The sequence below is a fragment of the Humulus lupulus genome, chromosome X (assembly GCF_963169125.1).
Source record: "Humulus lupulus chromosome X, drHumLupu1.1, whole genome shotgun sequence".
Classification (NCBI taxonomy): Eukaryota; Viridiplantae; Streptophyta; class Magnoliopsida; order Rosales; family Cannabaceae; genus Humulus; species Humulus lupulus.
Window position 1 is genome coordinate 107,507,601 of NC_084802.1, and position 18,544 is coordinate 107,526,144.

The window sequence follows — 18,544 nt, forward strand, 5'->3', positions numbered from 1 at the left end:
AAATTTAAACAATTTCATAATTGCCAAACCCAAATCTCATAATTTCATTTAGTTTCTTCCACATGTAGTAGTGACCCTTCACTACAAAACCCCCAAAAGAACTTAACTTTATTGTCAAGACCACATTACAATATGAAAACAAACACACAAAAGGCACCAGCAATTATGTTATTAAAATAATAAGTTACCATCAATTAGAAGCTGCATGAACAAGACAAACAAAATTCAAGAAACATATCATGTATAGCTAGATGCATATTACCATATAACATGCACCCAAATGCATATTACCATATATAATACTTGGCTTTTATTGATTTTGTTTTTCTCAGTAAAAGGAAAAGAAAACGGTGACTACACTTTGTTCATGGAAATTGTTACGTACATGGAAATTGAATAGAGTACTGCATAAAAATAATATATTACACTCAAAAAGCAACAAAACCAGAGATAAGAGAAAACTTCACTTCTTAATTAGCTAGCATATATGGAGTTAACAGTGTTCATAGAACAGCAAGTGGCCACAGTACTCTAAATTTCAAACATATGGTTCCAATTTTATGCGAAGCAAAGAATTCAAGGTGAAAAAATAAATATAAAAAGTAACAATGAATTTATAATATCTAATACAATGCCACTGGAATATAACCATATGGAAAACAACTAAATTACTAGAATAATGCTATAGAAAATAACCATGAGGTGTAAACAAACTATTACGTGATGGATTGCAGCTTCTAAAATTCATAGAAATCTTACATATACTAAGGAAAAATTTAGCAATGAAATTAAGGGTTTAAGTTATTTCTCATACTAGTTCATTTTAAGGGTACTAGTAGTGTCATATATATATGTATATATATATTATATATACAGAGAGAAAGAGAGAGATTTACTTACAGTGGGAAATGGAGGGTTTTGAGATGCGTTGTGGGATAGCTGTGAGGTGAGAAGGAGAAAGAGAAGCCATGGTCTCTTTCTGCCATTCTGCTTTAATGATTTACAACACATCAGTCTGAAACTGTGAGGATCTGCAAAGCCCCTTGAACAATGGACCATTCCTCCTCATTTGAAATCAATTCAACTTTTCGTGCAGTGTTGCCATCTCTCTTGTCTGATCCCATCTCTTTCTTTGAACCAACACCATCATGGTCTACTCCACAGACCACTCTTAATGATCTTAGTGTCTCTTGTAAAGCAGAGATATATTGTAACATTATGTCATCAAGAGCAAGAATTAGTTCATCTGCCTCAGAATCACCAGTAAAGTTGATACACCTTTCTACAGCTGCCTCAAGAAGTACAATGATATGGGGAATAGATTCCTCCATTATGCGAACTGTTTCACTGAGTTCAATCCCCTGGGCATCCACACCACGAGTAACAGCTCCCCTGAGATCCACCCCAGCAATTTCAGAAGAAAGGATGGCCTGCTCCATCTATCCATACCTTATATACATATTCAATCATTAATCAAAAAATGAACATAGCATTTACAGAATCTAGTATATAACGAAGAAAAAATAACAGAAAAAAGTTTTCAAAAAAAAAAACCTAGATAATTTAGAAGAATGTGGAAGTGCAAAAAAGTTTATGATTGCTTACCTTTGTTTAAATGATTCAAAGGGAGAGCACACTGCCTTCAGTGTATCCATTAGAACTCGAAGATCAGAATCTGAAAAGGAATGCTGAATATTTCTAGCAAAAGTCTGTGTCACGTTGTGTAACTCAATCAATGCCTCCAAATGTTTCCTCTGAATCTTAATTCCCTTTGGCATGTCACCAGACATAATATCTAATAAACCTGAATAAAAAGAAACACATTGATAGGATAATTTATAAATTGCCAAAAGTAAAATTGCATGACTTAAAGCTTGTCCAATTGAAAGATATCATATAATATTAAATGCCTACAAAATTTAAAAGCACCATAAAAACAAGTCCATACAAACCTTTTCCCAAAGCTCTTGTTTCAGGAACAACTTCTCCAATTGAAAGGTTGATACGTGAAATAAAGCTTGCTCCAGTAGTTGCCATTGTCTCGATCAGTAGCTTTGGTACAAGAGTTTTATAATCCTCAGGAAAAGCAACCATACACCTGCAGATGACAGTCTAAGCTCTGTGCTTAAATTCAGTGATAGCTTCTTTGTATCAACAAGATGTTCCTCGGTGCTTAAAAAAAAATATAGTCAGAAGAATTTACCACTTCCACTCTTGCTCAAGATAAAGAATCAACTCATCATAGAAGCTTGGCAACCAACTTGCGAATGAAATTGTCGAAGAACTTGATTGAAACTCATGGATTGACAGCCTTTTAGCTTCAGTCTTCTCATTTGCAAGCTTAATAGCACGTTGTTTTGAATCGAAATCTTCCTAGAGCTGCTTTATGGGCTTTAGGTGAACTTTTGTGTAATGTAGCTCCAGTGATTTGAATCTTCCAATTCGAATGAGAATACCCCGCAAATTTTGAGCAATGTTTATCTGTAGGATGATAATAGATGTAAGTTATTCAAGTTGCGTATGGTATGTACTAAAAGGAATTAATAAGAGATAAATTGAACAGAAAGCAAGCCATAGGCAAGACAAGTGCTGTAAGAAATTTGGTGACCTTCCGGCTAGATAATGCATCCTGTTAAACGTGGCTGCACCATTGCATCTAGCCTATCCTCTAGGACCTCGAGTTGCTTTCTCACATTAGCAAATTCAGCAACCTAAAATGAGCAAAACGAAAAATAAAATACCAAGTTAAAATCATCAAAATTTATAAATATCAAATGTAGAGTATAATGTTAAAACAATTTATAGAAAAATATTACCACCCCAACAGTAGACAAGCAATGCCTCATGTTAGCTAAGGTTTCTGTAGCCCTTGGAAGATCACCACTGGCAAAAACATCTTCCACAGTTGAACTTAATTGAGTTAGCCCAGCAGCATCCTGTTGATCCATCAATGAGTAAATCAAATGCAACATCAACATTTTCCAATACTGCACTGATTATAACTTCAATGATCAAATACCCACCTACAATGTCTCATAAGCAGCTTCCATTCTCTGCTTAACGGTATCAACTTTGGCTAGAGCAGCTATAGATTCAGCTGATGATCCTTCAGCCTGCATATTAAAACCAATTGTTTGAAGAGAAGAGTATTGTTATACATATGTATATAAATATTTAGGCAACTATTTCAGTTATGTGTGTGTATATCCATGCATATAACTCAACGTAATTCCATTGTTCACATTAGCAATAATCTATTCATAATATCTACATTTAGTTTTAAGCAGAAAAGGTAAAAACGAGACGTTTTAACCAAAAAGGTGCCCTACCTTCTTGTAATTTATTCCAAAAATCCATGAACTCATTGCCAAGAGATTGAGCTCAAAAGGTAGCACAAACTACAAAATCATAGTTCTCAAATATCCAAAAAAAAAAACTAATATCTACATTCACCTCGTTAAAATTTCCATATTAGAGCAATCACACACCAAAACAGAAAAGGAGCAACTCAAAACGCAAAGAAGAAAAATTACACATACGGAATTGAAATTAACAAACAGGTCGTGCAATGCAAATCAATAACACAACGATTCGACGAGAAATTGGAAATGAATTCCATAATAGCTGGAAACCCAGATCAAAAAAATCACAAAAACATGAAGAACCCAGACACACAAAACGCAAAAACAAAGCAAACCCAGATCACAAAAATCAAAGAAAGACTCACCTCAACTACTGCGTGGAAGACATCAGCCCTGAAAAAAATCCCACCGACCCTCCAAGAATGGCGACCTGATTAGCTTGAACAAGTAAAAATCCCATAAAAATTGAAGCTTGGAAAAACCCCCAGAATCCTTAAACTGAATAAATAAATAATCCCAAATTCAAAGCTCAAATACTAGGTCTTATCAACTATAATACACAAATTCTTAAAACTTGAGACTCACAACAAGAAGAAGGGATTCTTTAGCGGTTAGCCTCTCCATTTCTTGGGCGTAAGCAGCTGGAGCTCCTCCCTGTACAGCCTGCTGGACCATTGCTCTGCAAGTCAATCTCCATGGTAGACCCACGAGTCGAGCCACGCCGTAGACCCACCACCGCAAGCACCGTCACACCCACGAGCCAGCCACGCCGTAGACCCAAGAGTCGAGCCTCCCTGTCACACGACCGAAGCCGCAGGCCCCATCACCTTGTTACACACCTGCAACAAACAGAGAGAGAGAAAGAAAGATTGAACGAGTGAGAGAGAGAGAGAGTTACTGAGTGTGAGAGAGAAACAGAGGAGGCGTGTAGAGTAATTAGGGATTATTGCTTTTGTGTTTCATTTGGCGCCTGTGTATTTCATTTACCGCCCATTTTCCGTGTCTTTTTCTATTACCATGTGACAATAACACTTATTAAAATATGCTATATTTTAATGTAATATATGGGCATAATTGTTGCAGTGAAACCTTTACATAAATTTTAATCACACTTTTGCGTCAAAAATGGCTCGCTGAATGAGTTAAGCACTATTTAAAACACACAGTGTAACAGTCCTGGATTAGTTGGGCGTTACAGCTTCCATATGGGCCCGACAACCCAGGCCTCCTCGGGTCTCTCATGTGTTCTTGTGCACTCAGCAATGAAGTCTGCCAATGCTTGCCCTTTTATGGCAGTCCTTAGGTGATAAGTGATGTCAAGTGGGCAGTCTGGGGCAACATTTGGATATATATTCAAAGTGTGGCAGATAATTTTGGTGTCAATACCCGTCATTTCTTCATGGCACCAGACAAAGACATCCTAGTTCTCCTAGAGAAAGCTCACCAATGCTTCTCAGAACTCCACCTTGAGCTTCTTCCCGACCTTGGTTTTTCTTTCGGGGTTGGAGCTGTCGAGGATGACCTCTTTAGCTTCCTCCATGGACTTAATATCCATATCATCTCCAACCCTGGGGTCCAAGTCATTGGATACCCTCTCTTCTAGAAAAACTTGGACTTGCATCTCCGTTGAAGGAGGCTGCTCGGGGTCTATTGCTTTAACCACCATCATTGGATGTTGACACGTTGTATCACTAGCGAGGCTCTTTCGTGTCCCCGCAGACAATGCTGATTCTCGCCTTTGTGGGAAACTTCATACACAAGTGGTGAATAGAAGTGACTGTACAAAACTCTACCAGGGCCGGACTTCCCAAGAAGACGTTATAGACGAAGGAGCAATCTACTACCACAAAGGTGCAGTACTTGAAGGCATGGCGAGGCACTTCTGCAAGTGTCACCAACATCTTGATCTACCCCATTAGAATTAAACCTTCACCAGAGAAACCGTAAAGTGTTGAGGTGCATGGGGAAATGTCGCTTATTTTTAACCCAATCTTCTCGAAGGCTAACTTGAACAGGATGTTCACGGAACTCCCGTTATCAACGGATCGTGTTGGGGGAAGTGCACTCTTTGAGCATCATCCTTAGAGAAAGTGATGATCTGGTCCGTCATCCGAGGCATTTATGCCGGGAGCTGGGCCAATGCCAGCACTTCATCATCATGATTTAGGGTTCATGCATAACAATTCTGCGAGCCCCTAGACATGTCCCCAGGTGGGGTCCTCCAGATATAGTCACTACTCTTTCGTTCACCAGAGGAGGTCCATGGGATGTCTGTTGTGGCCTAGTAGGTACTTGGCCTGGGGTCTGAGGAGGCACCACCTGTTATGGAGGAGGCATGGCCATGGCGGGAGCCTGCGCAGGACATGCTCCAACCTTGGCATACTGGCGCAGGTGCCCTAACTTGATGAGATTCTCAATCTCATCTTGAAGTTGTTTGCAGTCATTGGTGTGGTGTCCAAGGTCATTGTGAAACTTGCAAAACTTCATGGTGTTCCTTCGTTCCCTATCCCTCCGAATGGGTTAAGGTCTTTGGTAACAGACTTGCTGCTCCATGGCAAGGAGGATGTTCTCAACATAATCCACCAAGTCGGTGTACTCAGAATACTGAGAAGGGTACCTCTCATCAGGAGTGTCAGTTATCTTGGGCTTCTTGCTCTTTCCTTCTCCCCCACGGTTGCTCCCGCTATGCCCCTCATTCTATGTTCCTAATTAGGCTGGAGCAACTATCTTAGCACTGAAAGTAGGCTGAAAAGCACTGTATCTAGTAGAGGCTGCTTCGTACTCGGAAGGACCAGCACTAAAACCAACTTGGGGAACAGCTGAACTATAATGAAGGACACTCATGACACTCATTTGTACTAGAGTGTATGGAGAGAACTGTGACCCCAGAACTATGGCCCCTAAGACTGTTGGAGCTAGGAAGGAAATTAGTCCTCTAAATGCTTCAAACTGAGAAAATTCCCAGTGAATCTATTCTTGGGCCAAACGTATGAAGTCGTCGAGTGTGTGGAATCCTGGCATTTGTAGGTCATTCGACAGTGGAGAACCTGATCGGATGCCAGCTTGCAAGGCCATCAATTTTTGGTCATCGTCGACCCTCTTGTTCCTGGCTGCTTCCTCCTTAAAGCATTTTATGTATGCTTTGAGGGTCTCAAGAGGTCCCTGCTTGATCTTGGCTAAAGTGTTGAACTCGAAGTGCACATTTCAAGCAACTATAAATTGTCTTCAGAAGGCAGCAGAGAGTTATCGCCGAGAATGGATTGATCCTGGCTGGTTCTTCTTAAACCACTCGTCTCCAAGTCCCGCCAAGGTTAACAGGAAGATGTGGCATCTTGCCTCCTCAGAGATGTGGTGCACCGACATCAATCTGTTGAACTTGGATAGATGGTCGGACGGGTCCGTAACTCCACTATAGGGAGTTGTGGGGCACATGGCTCCCCATCTTCATCCTCTGAGTCAGAGTTGTGGCTCTATCTCCTGGGCATCTTCAGCATTATTTTCTTTAAACTCTCCAGCTCCATGTGGAGAGGGTCATGGTCTCAGTTGGCACTTTGTGCCGGGTATGTCCTCTGGTTAGGCATAGCTTCTCTCCTCCGAGTGTTGAGATTGTCTCGGAGGTCTGAGTGTAGCTGTCTCCCAGGATGTCCTCGGGAACTGCTCTATTTTTGCGAGCATTCAAGTCATCTCACAGGGAATCTTACTTTTGTTTCCCCCTTGGAATCAACATATTCATTATTAACCGAGACACTAATTCCATGTCCTTGGTTAGCAGAGACATTTCTCCTGTTGGCCCTTTTTTTGGGGTTTCTCTAGGGTTGTCAAGGAAAGGGTGGAACACCTCCTCTAGGCCTAGCACGATTTGTTGCAGTGTGCCTAAGAAGATAACCCTGGGCTCCACAGATGCTGGCGACATGGCGGTGTCCTCGGACCTTATGAAACTCAGGTTCATTGGCCCATCTCAGGATGTGAATGGGCGTGGAGGCATGTCGAGTCATCTTTCTCTTCTAGGAGGGCGCAACCTTCTCTTTTCCACATGCCTGAGGTGTAGGGGGGTGCTCCAGCTCGGTGCACATGTGGCACACCAACTGGCAGTTCTTGTGCCATATCAATGGGGTGCTTGGGGGGCACGCCTGCTGGTTAAGTAGGTGGCACTCCAGCTGGGTGCGCAGGTGGCACACTAGCTGGCTGCCTAGGTGATACTTCACATGAAGGTCCACATACAGCCCTTGAGCCACAAAATTAGCTTTCATGGCGTTAACGACCTCCTATAAGGCGGCAATACTACCCTATTGGGCCTCTATTTTTTGCTATTGGGAGGCAATTTGACCCTTGAGGACTACCACTTATGGTGGCTCCTCCATGTATAACGACTGGGAGTACTCACTCTCATAATAGTAGTTTCCGTCCTCGCCATCATGCCCATCATTTTCGTTATAGCAGTCGTCATGGGCCACCTCCGGATCAGTCGATGGAGGTGGTCGACTTGGTTCTTGTAGCGCACCAAAATTTTAATTTATTTTATTAATTTGTGTGCTATATTTTATTATTAATTGTTAAGTGTTAGGAATTTATTTTTAATTGTTTGAATTGTTTGGTAGAAATGATTTTGAGTTAAAAAATTTGTTAATTGTTTTAATTTGTGAATTCTTGAGATTTGATTGTTTGCATCAAGGTGCATGGTTAGTTGAAATGAACCCTAGTGCTTGTGTGTGTGCATGTGCGTGTGCGTGTGGATGGTATGCATGGTGAGCATGCATTAGTTTCTATGCATGGTGTATTTTTCTAGTAATAAACTACTTAATTATTTTATTTAGAGAAAAAAATGAATAATGGGAAAGAGATTTTTTTATTCTCTTATTTATTTTAATTTAGTATAAAAATATTGGTGATATGGCTATTAGTGATCTTCTAGCTTCATTGGCTAAGTAGATTAGATCAAATTTATTGGTGTGTGTGTGCTAGCTGTGTATAGAGAGAGAGAGAGAGAGGGAAGAGTGCTCGGTCAAGGCTAGGGTGGGTGTAGAGGGAAGTTTCTATTTTGAAGACAATCCAATCAAGCCATAGTTGTCAAATTTCATGAATTGTGGGAGAGGGAATCGAGGGAAGGGATGAGGCAACGATTTTTGAAATTGCCTCTTAGGTTTCTGCTAGGGTATGCATAAGTGCTAGGTTTCCTCTTTCTTTTCTTCTCCATGTTTTCTTCTTCCTCTAATCACCATAGTGGCCACCCAACACCAAGGAGAGAAGCTTGTCTCTCATTTCTTTCTTGTCATCCATACAAGGGAGGCTAGGGTTCGAAATTCCAAAGAGGTCGAGGTAAAGTTATGTTCTTATATTTTTCCATTGTCTCCAATTCTCCTTCTATGTTCTAAGTCAAGGATTGTTGGGGATCATTTAACTAGGTTCTTTGTGGTGGTGCTAGCAAAAGATTCAAGAGGTTTTCCTTATAGTGAATTCGACCACCAAGCCAAGAGTATTAAGGCTTTCAAATTTAGAAGAGGTATGACGGTGTTCTTTTTTTTTTCCCTTCTCCTTACCTTTCTTTCGAAGATTCTTAGATATGGATGCTTTGGGGTGTTTCGCATTTAGGTTCTTTTGATAAATTGTGAGGGTGATAACTTGTGATCTTGATCATGATTTTTTGGAGATTTTATCTTCCTTAGCATGTTCATGAGTTTTCTTCATGATTCTAATTTTTTTATTATTATTTATTTTCATAGAAACATGCTAAGCTTTTATGTGTGATATATGAATGTGTTTTTATGGATAAAATCTATTTATGTATATGTGGTGTATTTATATTTTTGTAATCTAGGGTTTTATGATAATTGTTAAGAGTTTTGATTTGTATTTTTTTAAAAGGATTGATGTTGGGATTTTTTTTTCAAAGATCTTTTAAGAATTATGATTTTATTTTATTATAAGGGACTGATATTGGAGTTGTATTGCTTCACTAAATTTTTATGTCTTGATAATAAAAATGCAAATTTTGATATTAGGAGCATTCTCATAGGGTTTGGCCTAGGGTTTATATAAAAAAAGAGTTGTGAGTTATGTTTTGGTTTCTTGATTTTATTCTTAAATTTTGAGTTATGAGCATGATATTAATTGTGATATTTTATGTTTTTATGCTGCAAAGAATTCGACATGAGCATACATTATGGTTTAAGTTTATTTTGATTTTGTTGTTGGTCTTGCATGATTAAATGTATTCTTGAATTGTTCAAGTATATAAACATGTTAGGGTGACTTGTTAAAAAGTGTTACAAAAGATGTTGAGTATATTTAGAATGACTAATGCTTGCTGATTTTATTTTCTTTTATGGTCATTTGAAAAATAAAATTATTATTTAAAAAGAAAGCAAAATATGTCTTAAATTCATATTTTAAACTAAGCAAGGAAATGGTGTAGTATCATACATGAGTATTGTATTTTTCTTTTAATATAATACATGCTGAAATTTTAAAATTTAAAATTTGAAAATTGGAGTTTAAAAAAAAGTGCTTAAATTTGGTTATTAAAATGTAAATAATATGAGCCCTATTACCAGGTTTAAATAATTTGAAAATAAAACAAAGTCACATTTTATTAGTGTTATTTTTTTAATTAATTAGTTTGCCAAATTAAAATGGAACTTTTATAAAGTTAATTAATTTTGTTAAATTAATTATTTTATAATTAATTATAAATTTTATCATATTTTATTGTTTATTAAATAATAAACAAGTTTATTATTTTGTACAATTTAAGCTAAGAATTATATTGGTAAAATAAATTTTGTAATAAAATTTATGTATGACAATTGTATGATTAAAATGGAATAAATAGTAATAGCTAAGTTGGTAATTTGTTTTAATGTTTAAAATGCTTGCTGAATTTTTGTGAAATTAACAAGAAATTAAAAGAATTAATATTATCAACTTAAAGCGAGTTTAAGAATAGTCCTATGTATGCATGTTACATGCAAGTCCAATTTTATGCTAAAATATATGTTATATAATTAAATACATGGTTCTTGATTTTAAATCATTGAGAATTATTCAGTAGAATTAACAATATTCTTTTAAGATTCTATGCGACATTGTTGTATGAATAGAGTTGTGGTGCAACCAATGCCACATGTGTATGACCCTTGCACACGTGGTGTATGTACGTTGGGCATGTGTAGTCTTACATAATTTTAAGACGAACATTTAATTGTGATTATAGGCTCCTTGTGATGTACCCACATCTTATTTTTGCTTGGACTTGAGGTAAGGAAGTTATCTATGCATTATGTTATGAAATGTATGAGGTAATATGTCGTAAGAGCTATTATGTTATGAAAAGTATGAACTAATATGATTGCAATAGTTATGGTGTTATGGAAAGTATGAGCTATGGTAAGCTAAAGTGTTATGAAAAGTACGAATTACTATGTTATGATATGAATTGTTGTATGCTTGCTTGTATGTTGTATGAAAAGTAGTAGGTTGTTAGTGTGCTGAATGCAACACAACGAAGGAGTTACTAAGGATATGCATAACTCATAGGGCGAACGCGCTGAGGTTATTCAAGGACTTCAGTTCCTGTTTAGATGAGGTCTTACCAGTTTATGCTTTTCCTGGTTACCTCATGATTTGAGATGAACAATAGGGGTGCCATGATCACACGATGTACGATTATAATTATGAATATGATATGACTATGAATGAATATTATATGGTTACGATACGACTTTCCATGAGTTAACGATGCAAATATAGTTTTTCTTGTGTTTTCTTGAGTATTGTTGTATTTGTTTGTGCTTCCTTAGTACACTTTTAGCTCACCCCAATTACTTTTCCCCTTTCAAGTAGTCAATAGGGTTTCTCCTTGGAACGCACAGTGATGTGGGAAGTTCCGATGTCTAGGCATGTATGACGGGGGTGTCCTTTGAGTGATTAACGAACAAGAGGAGTGCCAAGAATAATTAAAAACTTATGTTATGGTTTACGTTTTTAATTACGTCAGTGGGACTTATTATTTTTATTTTGTTTTCAAAGACTTAATAAAAACACAACATTTGTAGCGCACCAATTTTTATTTTATTTTATTAATTTTGTGCTTTGTTTTATTTAATTGTTGAGTGTGATGAATTATTTTTTAATTATTATTTGAATTTTTTGGTATAAATTGGGTGAATTTAATTGTTAATTGTTTTATTTAACTATTAAATTAATTTGTGAATAAAATGAGTTTTGATTGAATGTACCAAGGTGCATGGTAAGTGGAGATGCACCTTAGTAATTGTGTGTGTGCATGTGCATGGTTGCATGGTGTGCATGCAATAGATTTTCTAAACATTTTTATTTTCCTTTTATTAGATTTATGTAATTTAATTAGAAAAAAATAAAAAGAAGAGGAAAAGAAGAAAGGTGGACGACAAGAGTGGCAAAGGAAGAAAAAGTTTTATATTTTATTTGGGAATTTGCAGTGATTGGTTTATGATAGGAAAATGGGGTAATGTAGAGCAAGGATTAAGGGATTGGGTTTGGGAAAGTTCTCATTCCCACTAGGGGAATCTAGGTTTCAGCTAGGGTAATAAAGGGAAGGAGGAAGGAAGCCTCTTGGCTGATTTGGGTAGCTGTCGAATTCTAGAGAGAGAGGAGAAAGGAGAACGTGGAGGAGGAGAGAAGGAGAGAAAGAAAGAGGAGAAGAAGAAGAAGAAGGGCATTCGAAGTCTCTAAGATGTGGGTTCGGGTTATGATTTCTTTTCCTCCTCTTCTTGGTTCTAAGTTTTAATGGAATCCATGGTAATGCTAGGTCCTAATCTCACAACAGCATAGGGAGTGTGGTCTATGGTTTCGGCCTACAAGGGTAACAGTGTTTTGGTTCCTTATGTTGATTTATATGGGATTTTTGCTTGTTTGGTCTAATGATTTGGTAATGATGATAATGTTGGGGTTTTATGCCCTAATTAAAACCCAAATTCTTTGTAATCTCATTTTTTTATCAATAAAAGAATAGAAATCATTTTTTGAATTGGTCAATCACTTTGCTCGCATGTTTTATTTTCATAATTATTTGTTTAATATAAACTTCTATTAAATCCCGAGTATATAGCTAATCTTATTTATAGTGACGTAATCACAGTGGAATATAAATATGATTATATGTTCAAAATAAGTTAGTCCTAAGATTAGTTAGTGCACCGGATTTACACTGACTTGCCAATCTACGATATGATCTACTTACACATTACAGTGTTATGTTATTTCCAGAACATTAGAAAAGTAGATAAGATCGGATGTATTTGTTACACCGGACAAGACCGATATTGACAGTTGATAAGATAAGTAAACATACCGTTATTATCTATTCTAGTCATATCATATAGTTAACCATAGGTATATTCAATCTCAATTCTGAGTGGTTAGTATTCTAACTGATTGTATTATTTGAGTTCTTTGACTTGTTCATTACCAGCTTACCCTACGGACTAGCCCATACTTACATCTTGGGAACTAGGTAGTATAATTGAGTGGGAGTGTTAATCATAGATATGAACATCTATAGCTTCTGATGAAGAAGTGAAACGATGGTTTGCTTTTAGTTTGGTTCAAGGTGTTAAATGATAGAGATCTTATTTCAGTAATTAAATTAGTTTACTGAAATATCATTTACAAGGAACTAAGTGTTTTAAGGATAAAATACAATGAGGGGTGAAACAGTATTTTAGTCCTATCTCATTGTAGACCGTCTATAGAGCATTGAGTGACAATTATGGTTGAACAATGGATAATTAATAATGTATCTATATTTGTTATAGAGCGTTCTATGAATTCAAGAGTGCAATTCCGAGTCTATAGGGGAGTCACGAGGAATTAATAAGTTAGTAAGTTTATTTATTAGATTTATGATAACTTATTGGAGTTTGATTTCATAGGCCCATGGTCCCCATTGTACCTTGGATAAAATCATCTAGATAGTCTCAATTAATTGATTTAATCATCAATTAGAATTATCAAAGTTGACTAGGTCAATTTTGGATAGTTTCACAGAATTGTGTAATTTTAAGAAGAAAAGAGAAATTATGGTAGATTTATTAATTAAGATAAATTGGTATGTAAATTAATAAATGAGTTTAAATCAAGGTTCAAATTGTAAATAATTAATTTGATAAATGATTTAAATAATTAAATCAATAGAAAATAATACAGGCCTTGATTTTAAGTCCAATGGGCTTATAATCAAATGGGAAATTTCAGGGGCCTAAAGCCAATGATTATTTCGACCTAGGGCTTAAAAATGGTTAATATTTTATTAATTTTTAAATTAAATTAAATGACCTAATTGAGTCTATAAAATGAGTGCTTAGAGAGAAGTCAAAACATAAGTTTAATCACTGGTTTTCTTATAGTTTTAGATTCTCTCTAAACACAAGTCCTTTCCTAAGGCTCTTTGTTATTTCTTCTTCTTCTCTCTATATCTATCTCATGTGTTTAGAATTTCCCACACTAGTATAGGTGATTCTAAGGATACATTGGAAGATTGTGAAGAAAATAGAAGATCGGTTCAGTTTCTTGATAATACTCTGCGACTAAGAGGATACAAGAGTTAGAGAAAATGAAGGAAGGACTCTTTAATTCCACTGCGTATACTGTAAGTATTATATTCTTTGTTTCTCTTTGAATTCAATTTTAGTAACATGTATTTGTCTATCTCGTATTAATTTGTTTAATATTAGATATACATGAAAATAAATAAGGATCATGTATAAGCTAATACAACAATTGGCCTCAGAGCCTTTGGTAATCTTTATTTTCATGCATGAACATGTTTAAAATTGGATTATTTGATATGTTTGAATAATTGGATGATTTTCATGTTTTTATGAAGCATATTGATTTTATGTGAATTTTAGCAATTTTTAGGTTATTTTGTTGTGTTTTCTATGCTATTAATTTTTATATATGCTTTTTTTTTTGTGTGTAAAACATGTTAAAAATAATTAGAAAATGGTTTTGGTTTGAAAAATTTCTCAAAAAAAATTTTGGAAATTTTTTGGCCTGGCTCCCTATGCGTACGCGCACCCGCGCGCAACAGCCACGGTGAACAGTACCCACGGGTACTATTCATCCAAAAAAAATTATTATTTTTTTAATTAAAGAAAATTAAAATTGTGGATATTTATTATTTATAATCAAAGCCAAAAATATCAAATTTGTTATGTATTTCAAATTTTTTTTTGAAAATAAGATATTTTTGTTAGTTGAGATTTAAATAATTAGATATTTTCTACAAAGATTCAAATTCAAATTTAAAAATAGACTAACAACTTAATTTTAAATATTTTAATATATTAAATTATTAGAATTATGATATTAGATATTTAAGATATTTTCATTTAAATTCTCGATTTTTTTTTATTAAATCTTTATTTGAAAATATAAATATCTTTTTTATTCTATAGTTTTTAATATTTAAATTATTTGAAATTTGAACATTGTTAGTTAGATAATTCTATTTATATTTGAATTTGTTTAACTATTTTGAGATATTTTAGGGTTGTTATAACTATTTATATTTTATTTTTTTAAATGGTTAAAATATTAGCTATTAGTTGTAACAACACAAGATATTTTTAGAAGATAGTTAATATATTGATATTAAAATTTAAAATTGGTTAAATTTTGAAAAATATCATTTTTTTTCACCCAATTAATAAATTTTTTTTTTATAAATGGGATTTAAATTAACTTTGGTTAATTGTTGAGAAATCCTATTTAAATTAAATTAATATTTTTTTAATCAAATTAACCTAAAACTAAGTTGATTGTTGATAAATGAAATTTAAATTAACTATTGTTAATTATTGATAAATTTCATTTAAATTGACTTATTTTTGTAAATAAATTTAATTAATTTGAATTTTTTTTGATAAATTCTAGATAATTAATTGTGGTATTTTTGCAAATGAAATAAATTATAGTATTTTTGCATAAATTCATAGAATTGCTCATATAGTAGCATGATTAGGCCCATCTAATTATAACATGTCTATTTGCCCTATATGTGATATTTTTGCAATTGGGCTTAGATGCATATAGTGGCCCATATGTTTGTTAGATATATGGTAGTTTGCCAAATAAAATATTCATAAAATGATAGGTTTTATTTGGGCCCATTAGAAAATGTAAAGTTTAAATTTATCTCTTGTGGGTGATTCCACTTGTGAATGCCCATTTGTTTTGCATGACTATAGTGGACCTAATCAATTAATAACAATTAATAAAACGAAGGTTTAAATTCTTGTCTTTTGGACCTTGTATGGAAGATAGGGGGCCTTTGTAGTGGGAATGACATACTGGACCCAACCCTCCTCCATACAAGCCCAATTGTTAAGGCCCATTTACCAGAGTTGGACTTAATTGTATAGGTCCATTATATTAGTTAAACCTAAATATTTATTAGCAATAAATTAATTCTAAAATTAATTGAATTTGTTTCAATGTGACACTTTAGAATTAATAGGAAATTATAGGACTTTGGTTTTAAAAATTTTAATCTGTTTATTTTTTTTTGGGAAAATCATAGTCATTAATTTTCTAAAAATAAATAATAAAAATACTATTTTTAATTTTATAATGAGCTTATTTTAAGAATTTTATTTGATCTCCACTGTTGGTTTAGCATAGTCAATAGCTTAATGGGGCCTCGAGGCGCTTTGATTCGTCCCCCTACGGACAGTGTTAATTAGTTATTTTGACAAAATTAGATTTCGAAAGATAGATAATTATAGATCAAATTCTACTAGACTCACCCCTACGGTGACTACTATGACTAAATCTATGATTATTGAAATCGTGGGTCTACCTCATAAAATAAGAGATTTTGTTTTCTTATTTTGATCGAATAGTAGGTTGTTAATAGTGGTGTCCATTATTAAATGAGTTTATAACTCTAGTTAACTAGTGATATTTTTTACTCTCGCAAACTGGGATAAGGATATCATAGATTAGTTAAAAACCTAAAGAAATAGATATATGATTGTTTTTGATATTTTTTCTCATATCTTACATATTTTTGGTATATGTTGTGCTATTTCTTGAAATTTGTGTGAATAGAAGTTTTATTGAGCAAATGTGATTGATTTCTATTTTATTGGTAATTTGTAGTTTTCAGTTAAGTAGTGTCTGTGTCTACTCCCATCCTTTCTCAACTTTTGATGGAGAAACTCACTGGAGAAAACTTCCATAATTGGAAGCAGAATATCAACATAGAGTTGATAGGTGACAACTCCGAGTTTGTCATGATTGAGGAATCCCCAGAATGAGCATCGTCTCCGCACGTTCTTGATAGCACCGTAAATGCTTGGATAACATCGTCTCCACACGTACGTGATGGCACCGTGAGTTCTCGGATGGCACCATGTCTGCACATTCGTGATCAACTCAACTATGGTTTGACGCAGCTCATGAACGAGCTTCAGACTTTTGAGCTTATCATGGGTGGACCTAGTAAAGGAGGAGAAAATAAGACTACTGATGTTGCTGTTAATCTAGCTAAGGCTGAAGCTAAACTAGATTCGTCTTCGAAAGCTAGAAACAAGAGGAAATGTGGACAAAACAACAACCCCAAGCCTGCAAAGGCTGCAAAGATGAGTGCATAGCCAAGTGCACAAACGCCTAAGGGGAAGAACAAGAAAAGCAAGAAAGGTAAAGATAAGTGTTTTCACTGCGAAGAGAAGGGGCATTGGAAACGAAATTGCCCCAAGTTTCTAGCACCTAAAAAACAAAGGTAATGGTTATAGTTCATTTATCTTAGAAACATGTGTTTTAGCGAATGATAAATCTGTTTGGATTATTGATTCTGGATTTACCAACCATGTTTGCAACTCTTTACAACTTCTTGAATCGTGGGAGGAAGTGAACGAAGGCAGCTTAAAGATTAGAGTTGGGAATAAAGTGTTCGTTGCGGTGCAAGCTAGAGGAAGAGCTCATCTGAAGTTCAGAAATACATTTTTAATTTTAAATGATGTATTTTTTATTCAAGATTTTAGTAGAAATTTAATTTCAGTTTCCATGTTGCAATTAGAATGGTTTGTTATGACTTTCACAAGTTCTAATATATATATTTCTTTCAATTGATCACAATTGTGTATTGCATGTTTGGAAAACGGGCTTTATATTCTGCGACCTAACGAACCCCTCGCTCTTAATATGAATTATTCCAAGTAGCTAAACCTATGACCAATAAACGTCAGAAGACCAATAAACCTATGACCAATAACGATAATATGACGTATTTATTGTTATATTATTTTATAATATAATGTAATGTTATATTATTTTATAATATAATGTTTTACATTAAATAAATGTGACATAGAGTGTCACATATTGTAACATATAATAGAGAGTTACATTATTTGGATATATGTGAAATATCCAAACATGTAACATATTTGGTGTTACAAATTCATCACAAATTTGTAACTCCTAAATATCACCCATTATTGTGTAGATTTGTTGTTACACAATATTGAGATGAATTTCTTAAAGCCATATGAGAAATGGCTGATAGAGATGTGATTTTAACTCCCATATTGTGTATAGAAGTTACAAAATCAAGTGGGAATAAATTGGAACGTTTTGGAAAAAACTAAAAAAATTAGTTGCCGAAAATGACCAAGGGTCACGGCCCTAGTGGCTGATAGCTTCATACAAATTCGATTTTTATCAAAATTTGAATGTTTCCAACAGCCAAGTAACACCCAAATCTCTATTTTAATTCCATAAAACATCCAATTATTCATTGGTAACGGCCATGGGGGTTGGTGGAATTTGAAATTCAAAGGGTGTCTCAAAACTCTATAAATAGGAGTCTAACGCTCACTTGTAAGACACAACATTTCCATCCATTAGAGCACTTGACTAGAAACACCTTGGGGCTTGATTATTCCAGAAAGCATTTCCAATATCTGTGAGAGATCCCTTAGTGCTTGAGTTAGGGGGAAATAAGCTTTTGGGCACAGGTTTCAAACCTTGTTCAAGTTGGTGATCCCCAACACTCTTCACTTTGGTTGTCTGAGTGAGAGTTCTTAATTCATTGTGCTTATTCTTGTTCTTTTATTCTATTGCTTTTCATTTCTTCTATTATTCTATATTTACTCTTTTATATGTATCTTTTGTTTTAGAGTTGTAATCTCATCTATATC

The 18,544-nt window shown here is 34.7% G+C and overlaps 1 pseudogene; it reads right to left on the reverse strand.

Annotated features, from left to right (window-relative positions):
- Window positions 1-995: 995 nt before the first annotated feature.
- LOC133806137 (conserved oligomeric Golgi complex subunit 7-like) lies at window positions 996-4,037 on the reverse strand (annotated as a pseudogene).
- Between the last annotated feature and the right edge of the window lie 14,507 nt (window positions 4,038-18,544).